This window comes from Castor canadensis, chromosome 5 (assembly GCF_047511655.1).
Source record: "Castor canadensis chromosome 5, mCasCan1.hap1v2, whole genome shotgun sequence".
Lineage (NCBI taxonomy): Eukaryota > Metazoa > Chordata > Mammalia > Rodentia > Castoridae > Castor > Castor canadensis.
In genome coordinates, this window is record NC_133390.1 from 173,104,467 (window position 1) to 173,120,758 (window position 16,292).

A 16,292-nucleotide genomic window follows, 5' to 3' on the forward strand; every position below is an offset into this window, starting at 1 on the left:
TGTCATTTCACTCACAGAAACAGATCCATTGAGTTTCTCCATTTCATTCTGCTTCTGTTTGGTGAAAGCACTTTAAGCTAGATCTTCATTTTCCTTAAAAAAAGAATCAGTATGGAAATAGGGAACTTGACACCCTCCTACTCCCTCCCCCAATCCTGCCGCCCAAAACCAAAAAGTAATTTTTTGAAAGCCTTGGAAGCAGCTTCTGAAAAATACCATGTTTTGTTCAGAGGCTTAATCTTGTAGGTAGGATGGGAAATAAAAAGAAAGGAGCTGCTGTTTTGATGGATGGATATGGCTTTCTGGTCCTTTTGATCTTTTCCAGACAAGCAGAGCTGGTCACTGAAAATCCAGGTTCTTGGTAAGCTAGGCCATCCTGTGAGGGGTTAGTATCAGTTAGTAATCTGTAGATATTTACTGAGTAATTTCTATCTGCAAAGCCGTCCTCCTAAGTGAAAGGAGGTAAAACAGGAGTAGAGATGGTCTCTGACCTCAAAGATCTTCACTCTGATTTTGAAGTAGAATCCTTATATTCAGATAGTTAAATTGCAGCACTATTAATTAAATTTTCTATCTCGGTGCAATTAAATTACCTTTTTCAGCAAAAGAAATGAGTCTGTTTAAAATATATTCACACATTTTCAGAGTAAAACAGTTCAAGTCTTCTTATAAAATTGTCTGAGGTCTTGCACAGGCATTTGGGGATTAGGAGCAAGAGGGAATAACCAAGACGATAGGTGACGCTTTACTCTTTGTGTGATACTTATCAATTTGCCTGGGGCTGCCAGCCAGACTCCAGCCACTGCAAGCCTCTGGATGGCACATTCAGCTGTCCTCATGTTACCGAGTTCCTCCTATTAGGAAGATTCTGTTCTAGAGGCTAGAGGCTTTCTGAGATCGACCTGCACCAGCTTGTATGGGTGAATTTTGGTCATGTCTTTCCAAGTCAATGCTAATCTTGGGACATTTTCTTCTTGCCCCCAAACAACATAGATGGGGAGGAGGGAAGTGGAAGTGTTACATCAAAGTGAAGGCGGTAAGCACTGATTTCAGTCAGTTCTGAGTTCCAGCTTTGGATCTACCACCTGTGATCCATTTGACTGTAATCATGTCTCAGCCCAGCTACTCTCCTCCGTGCTCATCTTCAAGAGAAGAGAATGCTAGTAGCTGCTTTCCAGGGCCGGTGCAAAGATAAAATGAGATATCGCTCACAAAGTGTTCAGTCACAGTCAAGGGCTCCATGGGGTATTGCTACTTGTGGTGTTGTCAATCATGGACCTTACCATCTTGGCAAAGACGAGCATGCTCACTTAATAATCCATCATCTTCTCTTCCTTCCCAGTTCCTTTGCAGTGAAGCTGGTGGTGTGGACCAGTGCTGCTTTGAGGGATGTAATGTGTTACTTCTGGTCTGAGCCTCTGTGTAATTCTCCATGTTCTCTTATTGCCTCAGATGACAAGTATAAAGACCTTGGGCTTAGGTGCTAGAGTAACAGGGAAGAAGTAACTTGGGTCTCTGAGGTATAGGATGGGGTTGTCCTGTAGGGCTGTCCAATCTTTAAAGGACTTTGTGTGAGCAAAAATATGAACTTCGAAATGAAGTCACTGAGATTTACAGATGGTCATTTATCTACACTGGGAGCATCAAACTTCTTTGAGGCAATTTGGTTATCTAGCTGGACCTTCTCAGTTGAAACCATTGCTATTTTGCTATATTAATTAATGTGCTTTTTATTCTTGGACTTCCCTTTTATTCTTGGACTTCCTTCTACAAGCTAGGTCACAACTCCTCTGAGAAGAGTCACAATAGTAGAAATGCAGAAAATAAGCTTTTTTTGAGTTCCAAATGTTACTGGGAATAATGGGTGGGAAGATTCACAATGCCTCATTCCTCATCTTGTTCCAGATTCCTCAGACTGGTGATGGGCAGAGGAAGAGGTAGCAAAAGAACTATAGATTGCTTGGGACCCCCAAAATAGGTTCAAGTTCTATATCTGCAACCTACAATATGAGTGACCACACATTAGGTATATAAGCTCTCTGGGTCTTCATTTCCTCAGCTATAAAACAGATAATAAGAGCGTGTCAGAAAATTCTTAAGATGCTAGATGTTGAGGGTACAGAACAGCTCTGGTCAGCCCAACCATCTGTGAAGATGGAGTTATTCTATATCTAGACCATCCAAGATGGTACACATGAAGTTTTTGAGCACTTGAAATGTGGGGCTGAATTTTTTTCATTTTAGTTCACTTCAATTCATTTAAATGGCCACCTGTAGCCAGTGCTCACCATCTTGGATTGCACAGGTCTGGAGTAAATCCCTATTCTTCTATGTTTGCTCTACTCATGATTCAAAACATAGATACACTGTGATGAATGGACATAAGAACCAGAATGGACTGTGATTGTTCTTGCCAGCATTATTAAAAAAACTTGTTACAAAAATTGGTTATTGAAAAATTCCTCTTCTTTCATACTTGGTTTACAAGTTCTTTTTATCTCCTCAAAGAGGGCTCTATTTCCTCCTGGAGTAAGTAGAAACCTGAAAAGGTCAAACTACTGGCTTTCGTGTTCCACATCAGGTTAATACTGGTAGCTTTCAACTGGCCAGGAAATCTGCTGTGAGGATGGATGACTGGTTGTTAAGGAGGGGTCCCTCCTCGTGGCGACAGATCACCCCACTCCAGCACAAGCATGGAGCCATGTGCTCACACCCACCACCAGGTGTCTAACAGAGGTCTAATCCTTTGATTTAATTGTCATCTTCCTCTTTCTGCATTTTGATCTCCCCTGCATTGGCTCCTTCCCTTAGGCAGGGCTGAGGCAGAGAACAATTGTCCACTGTGAATCATTCTTACAGGAAGGGGAGGGAGGTAAAACAGAAAGAGAGAGGGGAGTTGCACATTTGTTTATGTTTCTGAGCTCTCCACATTTTGATTAAAATGGTTCATGAACTAAAAAGAAAATGTCGCTCTTTTAGCTGTCATCACCAAGTGTGTTTCTCTTTAACAAAGTGCTTTAGAGCAGTCAAGATCCCTCCTTCCCTGGTCTGGAATTCCCTGTGACCCAGGACTTGGTATACTCCTCCTGTTTCATCAGTCAGAGAATCAGAGGGCTTGCCTCTTTCAGGGAGTCCTCCCCACGCAAAAGAACAAGGCAAGAGCACCCCATCAATACCCACCAACATCCCTCTACCCTTCCTTATCCCTTGTTTATGTTTTCGGAGGATAATAGCAATTAATTCTCTTATCTATCAAATAAATTAGGTCCTGTTTGTCTCTATCAATGTGCTTTGAAGGCTCCCAGGAAGAAGGAGCCTATCAGTAAGCTCTGTACAGCATCCACAAGGTAAGTGGATCACATCACCATTTTCTTCCCCAACACCCCTGATGAATGATTATACACTCGTCAGGATATGCTCTACTTGACATCCATCCCCCCTTGATACCCACAAGAAAGATTAAAGGTGAATAAATAAGATTATTTTGGTATTGATGAAAGTGCTTTACAACAAACAGGATACAGCATGGGTATAGAAGGGTGTGGAAGGGTTTGGATTCCCTATAATTTCCCTGTGCTAACCTGAAGTCCTCTCCTTCTGCTACCAATGAGGAAAATGGAGCAGGCTAATGTTATGTTATGCAAATTTATCCCCACAAAGCTGAAAATGGGGGGAGTGTGGAGAGATTGTGTAACATGAGGTAATATGTGTAACATTTAAACTCCTCCAATTTACAAAAATGGAAAACCATGTGCAAACTTTACTTTTCTAGCAGCATTAACACCTTCTTTCCAACAAGCCTGGGCACCAATTTTGATGTGGTGGAATGTTTCAGAAAATGAAGACCTATAAATAAATATAGAAAATAAACAATTGCTTTCCAGATTATAAGGTCTCAAGGCCTGAGGTAGATTTTTATTATTCTTTCATCTCTTGAGCCCAGCAGAGTCCATGGTACTATACATCTACCCAATGAATGTTTACTGAAGATATGACTTTGACCTAAGTAGTTAAATACAAATCATGGACTATTGAGTAAAACATGGTATCGTTGACAGTTCCAGGAGAGATGAAAGTATCCCATAGCAAAGATAAAGAAACCTAGGTGTAGATAAAAGTACTTGCATATGGTGGATTCAAGGCTGCTTCAACCCTTCCCTCTGATCCATATGTTTCCACTGTGACTCCATGGCTTACAGATGAGAGCTTTGCCCAGAGGATTCATACAAGGATTTCTAAGGCTTTCTGGTCCCTGATGTGCATTCAAGTGTTTGGATGTACAAAGGAAGGTAAGATTGGGAGAAGAGTAATGACACGCTGCACATCTTCCCTTGGAAAAGGGTCTTTGTTGCTGCCTGCTTCCAGCATGGCTTATGTACGTACCCAAGGATTATTGCCTTTTCATAGACTAACAGCCCTCCGGAAGGAGTATATTGACCACACAAAGTGTTTCATTTGACCCAAGTTGCTTGCTCATTCACTTCCAAGATTTCTTTAATATTTTGGTTACCATTTTGATGTGCTAAATGCCCTGAATGAAAAGAGTTAAACAGGCAATTAAAGAGACTAAAATGAGTCCAGGTCCATGGACACCCGTGAAACTGCAGAATCTGCCACTGTAGGTGGCAATTAGGCCACTACTGCAGCCCTGTGCTCAGAATACCTGGTTATCACTGCCCACCCCATGCCTGTGTAAATAGCTGTAATGGGGGGAGCTGGTGGCAAATCAATACATGCTTATTGTTTTTAAAAACATACGTCAGTGCAGGGAGTGAAAAGATACCATCCTGACCCACAAGTTCCCTTCCCTACCCCATCTGAAAAGAATGACTGTGAGCGGCTCAAATACATCCTTCTCAGTGTTTCATTAATGTGCACTATAAAAATATGGAAGTAGCATTTGATAAATCTGCCCTTTTCATTCAAAATCTATCTTGAATATCTTAACTATGCCACCTACGTAATTTATATACAACTTTATACAAATGCAGATATGTAGATTTCTGTGTGTACATATGTGTATACATAAAACACACACACACACATATATATATATACACACATACATATATAGACTCCAATGTATACACGTATACATGCAGAATCATATCCTCAAGTGATGGGCTTGTTTTTTCCATTTTTCTGTTACAAACTTGGCTGTCATACCCATCCTGTACGTGCATCTTTATACAATTATTTGTTTATTCCCTCAGAAAGGTTTCTGGGCATAGAATTACAAGGCTGCACTTTATTAATTTTAATATTTAAAAATTAAAGACACAAACCCTTGCTTAAAATATTGCAATCCTAATGTTCAAACTTTGTAAAAGAAAATCATTTTCCCAAACTCAGACAATCTATAGAAAATGCATAGCATAGAGCTGGCATGTACAGGAAGTACTCAAAGTTAGTTGGAAATCCAAAGAAGCAGTTGTCAAAACGTGACGGCAGTCCTTGTTCTCCTTATGGCAAATTAACTTCCAACTTCTGAGGAGGACTCACTCAGACAGCCAGGTTCAGTGGAAGTCATGACATAAACCAGATCCCATTGATGGCAGCCCCACCCCTGCCACAGAGCTGACACTGACCTTTGAACCCATCCCCACCCCCAAAAGGCACATCCACAAAGCTCCATGCCAGCTTATCTTCAACACCAAGGCTGCAGTGAGGGGCAGAGTCTCTTGATGAGAGACCCTGAGTTGTACATCTGTGTGTGGGGTGTGGACAGGAGCTTGGAACAAGTTTGTCATGATTTTCCCAGCCATCATCAAACACTCCAAATGTGGCACTTGTGAAGCAATGGAGGCTGGAGCACACATCCAAGGCTATTGTCAAAGTGCACCTCATTATTTCAGATCCAAGGAGAATAGAGTCAACTCGTGCCCCAGGCAAAGGCAGACGTTTATCCCTATGAATGCCTCACCTCCTGTTTTGCTTCCATCTTTCTCTCCATGATCACATGAAAGTACAGCCCTGGCTCCAGATCTTTTTCTTTCAAAGCCTCAAATGCACTGTACTGTGTCCCATTGCAATGGGGCTCTGATAACAGGACAACTTAAATCTAGACCTGGTCCTAAGGGCAGATGGTGTTTGGTGGACTTGCGCTTCCCAGACAATTGTGCTTTCTCTCAGTTCCTTAAAGTGGGGACACCAGGTGCTGTGGTGGGGCTGGCAGAGGAGCAATATTTAGAAAAGTACATTTTGGAGTATCTTAAAATCATAGAGTCCACATGATGTCACACTCTGTCCTTATGACCAATGGCCCTGCTATGAGAGTGATCCATGTTCTCTGGGGGATTTAAATATAGACAAAAGGGTCTCTGATTCAAAGGCTTTTGCTAATAATCTCTTTCCCTGCTGTAATTTCAGACACCGTTTATCCCCTACTTTTTCTGGAGCCAAGATATGAATGGCGGTGACAAACTCAGGATGGAATTTCAGACAAGAATAAAGGTTCCCATAATTGCAATGACTTGGGCCATTCGTGTGTCTGTCTCTGTTTCTTACATTGAAAGCTCTCTGACAGTGCTGTTCATTGCCCAAGTCCTGGATGGAAAGGCAGAAGACCTGGGTGAAGGGCTGCTCTGTCCTTTCTTCGCTAGGGACTTCAGGGAAGCCATTCTCATTTATTTGAGCCTCAGTTCCCTCTTTCCTGCTCTTGTTTGGTCACTATGGCTGAGAAGTGGCTCACATGAGAGTGCAAATGTGAAAGTTGTGTACATAATATAAAATGATTGAGAAGTATTAGTTCTACCATTGTCGTTATTACTACCACAGATGTAAGTTTTTGGTGCTACTGAGGTTTGAACTCAGGGCTCCACGTTTCCTAGGCAGGTGCTCTACCACTTGAGCCATGTTCCCAGCCTCATTATTACTATTACTATTGTGTGATTGGTTATAAAACAAAAACAATAACCCATGCCAGCAAGACTATTTGACCCATTTTTTAAAAAATCATCAGTGAACACCTAGACCATAATCCCATGCAGAAGCAGTGAGCTGCCTAATGTAAGAACAGCACAAACGGTGTGAAAAGCCAGACGAAATGTTGGGACAGATCATGTCTTTGATGCAAGATTTAACATGAGCCAGGTGCTACAATGAGTTATTTGCATGCATCGTGCCATCGAGCCCTCATGTCAGCCTTTTTAAGGAGAAAAACGCCTTATCCTTGTCTTACAGATGAGGATGGAGAGCCTAATGAGGTGAAATACATATCCAGGACTCTCAGTGACCACAATGGTCATGGAAATTCCAGAGATGCACACAGTGCCCTGCACAGAGTTGAGCTCTATGGGATGCTACTGTTTTTACTTCTGTTTCCTGTTATACATTTTAGGGAGGCCTTTGCACCAGGCACTAAAGCTGAGACCACATTTGCTTTTCACCTCTCCTGCATGTTTCCAGGATGGGCCATTCCTTGTTTCACCTGTGTTGCCCAGTTGGAAAGATTGACTTATCCTGTGCAAATGAATGAACCTGTCTTACCTGGCTCCAATTTCATTCCCAGCTACATCCCCAAGAGGGTTCACACAGTCCCCTCCCATCAGTCTTGTCGAATTGCAACTTGAAGCAGAGCTGACACTATGGAAACAGTAATTGGCATAATATTTGAAGGAGCAGACGACGGTCATTTCCTCGGGCGCCAAAAAAGCATAACCCAGATCTGAGGTTTCAGCAAATGATGGCTGGAATGGCCTGAAGTCTGCACCTCCATACACAAATGCAGCTCCATCGCTCTCTTTTGATAGCTATAATCCTCCACATGAAAGCAGCCATAACTCTTAACTATTATTTTAGATGACATCCCCTTTTTAACTTTAAGCAGTGTTCTTTAAACATTTCTAAACTTTCCCAATTCCTCCCCAATACCATGCTATGAATTTGCTTGTCACTGTAAGCTGTACACAAAGACAGATACATACAGCAAGCACAAAGATATCAGGAAGTGGTTTTCCTAGCAACAGTAATCATCTGAAAGATCCCAGAACATCCTTGCTATTCATACAGCATTTCGTGTTTTGAATAGTGCTGACAGGTGAAGTGGATTCATAGTATTTAATACAAAAAAATATTGCTGGGGATTGGTAGTGCACAAAAGCTCAAATATCCATACTATTCACAAGCAGCTGAATTCACTGTTTTTATATCTATCTAGATTATTTAGTAAGGCACAATTGCAAAAGCAAATACTCACCTGCTCACCGAATGACTAATCCAGAGTGTATTATGAAAACTCTGATTCCCTAGACCTCTTTCAGCCAACTGAGACACAGCCCTAAATCAAATCCAGCTCTCTGTGCAAGACAGCCTTGTGGAGAGTTTTGAATGATAAAGAGACATCCTCCTTGCCAGGTCCCTCAGCAGATGTGTCCAGTTTAAAATAAAAATGAGTCAATGCTGTTGACAAAATCACCCACCCCCAAGGAACTCTATCTGGTTATTGCTTTAACTCCATCAGAAACACCCTCATATCACCCCTGCAGCTTCTCAAGAGCAATATCACAAACAAATTTATCCCTGAAGGTTAAAAAAGAGCCAACAGAAACCAAACAAAACTCAAGTTCTGAGAGAAGGGGCGGGGGGGGGGGTGGGTAGAGAGAGAGTCTGCAGGCTACAAGGGAGACTCCAGTAGTATGGATGGAAGTAACTGCTTTCACAGAATTCTGACCTGTGTGAAATTTAATTCTAGAAATAGAAAGAAAGAAAGAATTTAAGCCCAATAATCTTACAATCTATGTGGTTTTTGTTATCACCATTATTGTCTTTGCTATCAAAAACCACACTGTGACCCTACTATGTAGAAACCTGTGCTAGGCACTGGAGACAAGGAACGCACTCTTGCATTGACAGATTAACTAATGAGACAAGATAACAAGTGCTGAGTAGCAACTAATGGTCGCATCTACTGAGCAATCTGTAGTAAGATGGAGCTGCCCTGGTGTGGACATGGAGAAAGGGGAGTAGATCCACCTCAGGACAGTTAGGTGTGGCTTCAGTGTCCTGGGCTTGAATGTGAGCAGTGTGTATAAGAGCAAATTTTTAAATTATGGCAGTCACATTTCCTTTATTAGCCTATCATCAGACTGGTTATGAGAATGTCTTTAACACAACAAAAATACTGGAGTAGCTACAAGTCACAGCAGGTACCCATCAGAGGCATGCAAATGAAAACCACAGAGTCTACCATTTCACACTCCTACTATTAAAAAACTTAAAAGTTTGACAATATCAGGTATTGTCAAAGGTGTGGAAACACATCTACTCTTTCATATTGGGACTAGAAGTGGAAACAGCACATGCATTTTAGGAAAATTTGAATATATCAGATTTAAGACATTTAAGTTGCATTGCTCTGTATGACCCAGAAGTTCCACTCTGGGTATATGTATTAGAGAAAAATCTCAAAAAATGTACCCACTGAGACTTGTGCAAAAATGAATGTGCTCTATCTATAATACTGAGTGAATAGAAAAATCTAAATACCTAGATATAAGAAGTGCCAAGATAAATCTCCAAATGCATAGTTGAACACCCAAAGTAAGTGGGGCAGATGGTTGTGAATGCTGTGGTGTCATTTAAAAAGTGTTTAAGATGGTTAAAATAAAACTAGAATTTGTAGAGCACATAGAAAACATTTCTTGCTGATTTTACAGTGTGAGCTAAAAGAATGAGGAACCTATGTAGAGTCTGATCACCAGTTCACAAACTTGCTAGCACTGTTAGTGCACAAAAAGATTTGGGATACTGCATGTCTTAAGGAGTATGAGATTCTTTTAAACATGTAATGCCTATGAGATAAATAGGTCATTTTAAAGAGAAAATGGTAAGCCAAACAATAAAATTAATTCTCAGATGTGATAAAAATTGGCCCAAAAGTGGTTTTCAATTGGGTAGTCTTTGGTCTATAGGCAAGCTTTCATCCAAAGCAACTACTTTAAATCCATGTGTGGCCAGAATTACTTCCCTCTTCATCACTCCTCTTTTCATCAAAGGTACCTATCAAACAAATCCATGAGCAAAAGAACTACATAAGTCACAACCAGCCATTGTCCAGCCCTCTGGCTTACTCAGCAGAGATGAGAGGGACAGGAGGTTAGACAGAAGCACAGGTTAGAGGCTTCTCTGGTGTTTCTGACCCCAGGCACTCAGGGGAGAATCTCTGGGCTCATTCCATGTTCTCTCCTGCTGGGTGGGATTCCTGTGAGTGGATATGTTGATTTTAGGATTCTTTTAAGACCTGTTCACATTCCAAAAATCATGCAGGTCTCTAGTTTCTCAGGAACTGAAGTAAAGAACATAAATACTAGGATTTCTGAAACTCTTGCCATTGCTCAAGCTCATGGGTTTGTTTTAGAGCCAATCCAGGCATGTGCACCTGGACACTGACTTGAGGATCCAAGGAGAAGGGACCAAGGGACCAGCCAAGAGTGGGGGAACGGTACAAGGAACAGGTCAGAGAGGTGCCTGAAGTCCCATATGTGAGAGTAACAGTAGAGACAGCAGATTTTGCTATATTGGAGTTTGAACTCAGGGTCTCCTGATTGCTACGCAAGTGTTCTGCCTCTTGAGCCACACCTCCAGTCATCCCATTAAATTTTTTTTACAACTTCATCAAGTATACATGTATGTAAAAGGAGTACATACAGAGAGATACAGAAGTGAAGGAGACCTAAGCCTGGCCCTTAAAAAGTATTAGAATCAAAACTGTATGAGTGAAAAGAAAGATAATGAAATTGATGACCTCGGGAAGAACTTGATCCGCAGGACACATTTCATCCTGAGATGGTGAGTACCCTTGGGAAGGAAAACCAACCCAATGGGTCTACTGAGAGGGAGATGGAAGACCACTGGAAGGAGCCAGAATCTGATCTGAGATTTGTGGTTAAAGGTCACTCTACCAAGCAGAAAATGGAGTCCCTTTCTTTCTCCCATGTTGTTCTGCAGTAGCTTTTATTGAGTATTTACTACATCCAAAATATTGGGGATGCAATGGTAAAGACAGCAAGTCAAGACTATGCCTTTCGGGGCTTATGGAAGAGTGGACGGTTCAAGTATAAGCCTGCAGAGATGGAATTCAGCAAGAGGCAGGGAATCTGTGAACTTGGCTAAAAAAACAAATAACAGCATTATTTTCATAAACCCTTAACTAATGTTTAGCATTTCCTTCCATTATTAATTTCAGCAACAAATCCTATAGAAATTATCAATATTTGTGACTTTGTTCATCGGGTATAAATTCCAGATTTTTATATCCCATTACAATTGATGAAGGTGCCTTAAAATGTCATTTGCACTCATCACCACTTCAGAATAACATAGCCATTAGACATTCCACTGGATATTGTTATCTAATATGTAATAAAGAAGTCCTTTTACTACTATGCTACATTTGGAAAAATATTTTGATAACCAATTATATTGAAATTCATGTTTCTTTGTAACCTTATGTATTTTATATCATGCACTTGGTGATATTATTCTGGATTTCCTAGACTGCTATGGGGCTCCATGGGACAAAATTATTAAGAATCCTTGCCTTGATTAAAGAGCTGAAACGGATACAATTACAACTGTTACAAGTGCTTTGGAGGGAGGTAAGTAATGTGATGAGGTCCCAGGGAGGGAGGGCAGGCAGAAGCTTCCTGTGCTATGGAGGAAGGACTTGTACCCATCAAAGAAAGTATGAGACCATTCCAGGGAAAGGAAGTATCACCTTGAGATGGGCAGAGCTGTGGAAAGCTGGGAACACCCTACAGGGCAGATAAGGGGCAGAGGAATGGAAAAGGAGGCTGGAGAGGTGGACAGAATTTTCACTGTCAGAGCCAGAGAGCAGGTACTGAAGAGGAAAGTGATGTAGTGCATTCTGGGCCTATCTCTGTGTCAGAGGGGAAAGGCAAGCTTGCACAGGACTGCAGGGCCCACAGGATGGCTGGGCTTGAGAGGCCTGTGATACCTTGGTCCTGAGGGGACTAGGAGCCACTGGACTGTTTTCTTATTGTTTTCTGCCCTTAAGGAGCTCACACTTGGTGAGCTGGTGTACCAGTCAGGGTTCTCCTGAAAAATTACGAACTGCATGTTTGTGGGTTCTAAATCCTCAGCCAATCACGAAAGGGTGTAGGGAGGGTGAATGTGGTGGAGATATTATGTACTCATGTGTGAAAATGGAAAAATGAGACCTGTTGAAGGAGAATGATGGACGAGGTGAATTCAACTATGATATATTGTAAGAACTTCTGTAAATGTCACAATGTACCCCCAGCACAAGAATGTACTAATAAAAAAAGAAAGAAATTTATAAAAATTAAGTGTAAACAAACAAAAAAGAATATTTGGGAAAAATTGCCTGTGTGCTGAATATATACAGACTTTTATTTCTTGTCATTATTCTCTAAATAACACAGTATAGTAACTATTTATATAGAATTTACCATGTACTAGGCATTATAAGTAATCTAGAGAAGATGCAAAGTACATGTGAATTCCATGCATATAAGGGACTTGAACATCTGGTGGATTTTGGTATCCAAGGGGGTCCTGGAGCCCATCCCATGTGGATACAAAGGGATAAGGATATATATATAAACATCCATATGCACAAAGAATGAGTACACACATGCAGGTCCACACACATGAAGGACGAGTATATATGCATACACATCCACATGCACACACTGGTTGTGTATAAAAAATAAGTACATACATTCTACAAAGTCACCACGTACACTGAACTAGTGACATTGGCCCTAGGGGAAATACATGGCTTGGGTCCTATGAGACTTAGGTCAGTGAATTTTCACCAGTTGCTCAACACACCGCCTTCTTTGTGCACGTTCCAGTTTAAAGACACCTTATTTAGTATATATTGTTGACTCATTAACACTGAATTCACAACCAACAGCAGTATTGCCCATGCCTGACCACACTCATCTAGCACACCTATTTCTCCAAAAGGCACACTACAGTCTGCTTGTGCTTGTGCTTACAACACCAGACATCATGTCAACACTATGAATGAGGAGACTATGAACAGTAAAATCACCAACAAGAGCACAAATATGTGAAAAACGTGGCCCTAAGTAAACTTCAAAAAAGACGCTTGTTTACAGTATAAGAACGGTCACCCTCAGGTGGGAGCATGTGCTTTGAGTGACTAAACTTTTGCCAGTCCACATGTTCACAAGTGACTATACAACATTCTGGGTGCTGATTTGGGGGTTACAAATAAATTGTCAACTGTTCCTACTTCTTTTTTTGTGAAGGCAGGCAAGTCCAAAATCCATAAAACAAGGCAACAGGGCTAAAAATTTCCAAGCAGGGACTCATGCTACAGTCTTAGAGAATTTTTTCTTCCTCCTAGCAACCTGGGGGACTTTTTGCACTGATTGGAGAAGGCCCACCCACATAACCAAGAATAACCTTCTTAGAATCAACCAACTGTAGATAATAAACACATTACATAACACCTCCAGAGCAACACCTAGGTTCAGTTGGGTAACTGGGTATCATAACCTAGCCAAGCTGACACACAAAACTGACCATCATTCTTGTTAAAAGTACAAGAGATGCAGTTCATAAAGAATTTGAATGTCTGAGGAAGGAAACTCTGGTAGTTGGGCTCTGATTGAAAAGTTTTTAAACTTTTTTGTCCTGTTAGTATTTCAAAAAGCCCCCCACCCTCTGGCTCTTCACCCTTATTCTCTACAGCCATCTGTCCCTTCATCCAGTGATGTCCTTCCAAGGCAGCACAGCCACTACAGTTTGGGACCAAAAATTTCTTTGGTCTCAATACTTTCTTCAATGTCACTTCCTTTATCCTAGAACATGGATGGAATAAGTATGAAAATTAGATGTGTAGCAACATCACTGGGGGGTTTCTTAGCTGCCAGTAACAGAATATCTAACTTAGAACAGCTCCAGATACAGTTTGTTTTTGCTTTTGGTTTTCTAAAAAATCGTCTTCCTTAATAAGAACACTGGAGACAAGTTGCTGGGTTGGTTTAGAGAAGGGACTCAAATCCACCCTGCAAGCCATTTTTTCTTCAGCCTGAAAATTCAGAAAGGTTAGTAAAGAAACAGCAGTCACACATGGAGCCTAGCAAACTTAAAATATTTAACTACCTCGCCCTTCACACGACAAGCTGACTGACACCTGGTTGGGAGATTCAGTCATGGCATCAAAGACTCAGCCTCCACACTCCTGCCCATCTGGGCAAATTCACATTGTCTTCCCTCCTGGACAGCTACCCCAGCCCCAGCAGTATGTCTGACTGAAGAGGACACAGAAGACCTTCCTCACTCATTTCTCTTTTATCAGAAGGGAAATCTTTCCCAGAAGGCCCTCACCCTTGGTTCTCATTGGCTGGAATACAGTTGTCTGGACCAACCATAAGGAGGATGGGACAAGGTGTGGCTTGGTATCCTTGTACTCCTTTGTGGAAAGACCCTTCTCTTGTTAGGGGCTGGGATTGGGTGTTGAGCTGACATCTGTGGACATGTGCTCACTGGGAATTGTAAACTTCCCCAGGGCTATTACTCACAGTACTAACCTTTTAAGGTGTGAGGCAGGGAATGCGCGCGCACACACACACACACACACACATTCTGGTTAGAGGCTGGTCAGTGCTAATTGTACTAACCCCTGTTTGTGGAATGTGGAATAAAAGCCTACCATGAGATAACTGACTTGAGTTTAAACCTAAGTTCTCAGGAGTGTTTGGTATCTTGATCTGCCTAGTGGTTATCTAGACCCAGACATATGTGAAAATGTATTCTATGTGAAGTTCTGCTCCCTTTGCTACATGTGCACAAGTCCTTAATGAGGAAAAGATATAATAATGCCAAGGGGAAATAAATGTGCAGGGACTTCACCCTCATTTAGATATCTAAATACACATACAGGACACACACACACTTAGTCTGTACACCTGCGTGTCTACATCCTATGTCCTACATCCTCTGAGTTTGTGGACGCGTGCACACACACAGCAATGAAAGCTGTCACAGATAGCTTCCTGTGGGCAGTGGGAGCATTGTGAGGGTCAGCTAAGCATATTGGATTCAATCATGGCCTCTTTCTGAGGCAACTGTCCTGCCAGAAGCTCACTCCTCCATCTTACATCCATCCCTTGTCAGCATCCCTTGGAGTCTCCTATATTTGCATGGTCCTAGGTAAGACATAGGGTTATTCCACCACAGTAATGGGGACTGGAGGAATGGAAGCACTACTTTCTTTGAGGCATCGTCCATTAATAATCAGTAGAGCTAAAAAATTTAAATTCCTTGTAATGATGATTTTGAATAAGAGACTTTTGGAAAAAATAACTTTCACCCTTGCCTTTCTTCTGAGAACACAAGGCTAATTAGAAGTGGAACAGTTCTTGTTTGATCAGAAATTCTTGTGTTTTGGAAAAAAAGAGAAAACTCTAAAATTCAAAAAGGGTTTAATTGGCTTTAAAGCAACCAAATTCCCTTTCCTTACCTGGGAGAGCACAGTTAAGCCTTTCTCCCTGGAACAACAGGGGTAAGGTACAGTAAGGGGACCATCGGAATGAGGGGCCCAGGTGTCCAGTTGAAAGATGGTTTTTTGATTTGACACAACGGGATTCTCTTTCAACCTGAGTGCAATTCCTCTCTGAGCACCTCTCACAAGCCCTGGTCATTTGGCTGACTTGTCTCCATAAATGACTGTATTAGTTGAGCGGTAAGCTTGTTTGTGGAGGAGGATGTGTGTTTGGGGAGGGGGGGGTGGCTCCCTAATGGAGCATGTCAGCATAAAAGCCCCATTACACCAAGGCAGGCCTGGGTCTGTCCATTGTGCGTGGCACTTTCTCCTGGATTTATTAGGATTAGTGCCAGAAACATGAGTGCACTATGCAGCTCAGCCTTTTGAAACCCTTGTGTTTCAACTATGGAAAGGGCTGGAGAAAGAATTCCCTGGGTTCATGGGTACTCAGACTGAGAAGAACCATGGAGTTCATGGAAAGATGAACAATGTCGAAGCCAGTACAAAACAGCAAAATGGCATATGTCTAGGAAGTTCACAAATGTGTGCTTTCCCCGGCAGTGACCCTAAAGTCAGCATGTCTGCTGGCTGGCAGATTGGTTTCAGCTCTCATTTGTTGGTAAGTGTGGTGATGAAGATAACTGAGTCAGGAGAAAGTTCCACCCAATCCAATTTCATATTGGTAATTTTTTTTTTGTTTTGTAAAGTGCCTATCTGTTGACTCTTGCCAATTCTTGTTTAATAATTAAAACAAGGATCCATTTATCCACTTGCTGGAACAGGCTTG

General features: G+C 41.6%; 1 long non-coding RNA gene across 1 annotated transcript; it reads left to right on the forward strand.

Annotated features, from left to right (window-relative positions):
* Nucleotides 1-3,078: 3,078 nt before the first annotated feature.
* On the forward strand, nucleotides 3,079-6,481 carry LOC141423147 (uncharacterized). The gene is made up of 4 exons (XR_012447796.1): nucleotides 3,079-3,155; nucleotides 3,266-3,347; nucleotides 4,200-4,289; nucleotides 6,370-6,481. It is a non-coding gene; the product is annotated as an uncharacterized lncRNA (long non-coding RNA).
* The last annotated feature ends 9,811 nt before the right edge of the window (nucleotides 6,482-16,292 follow it).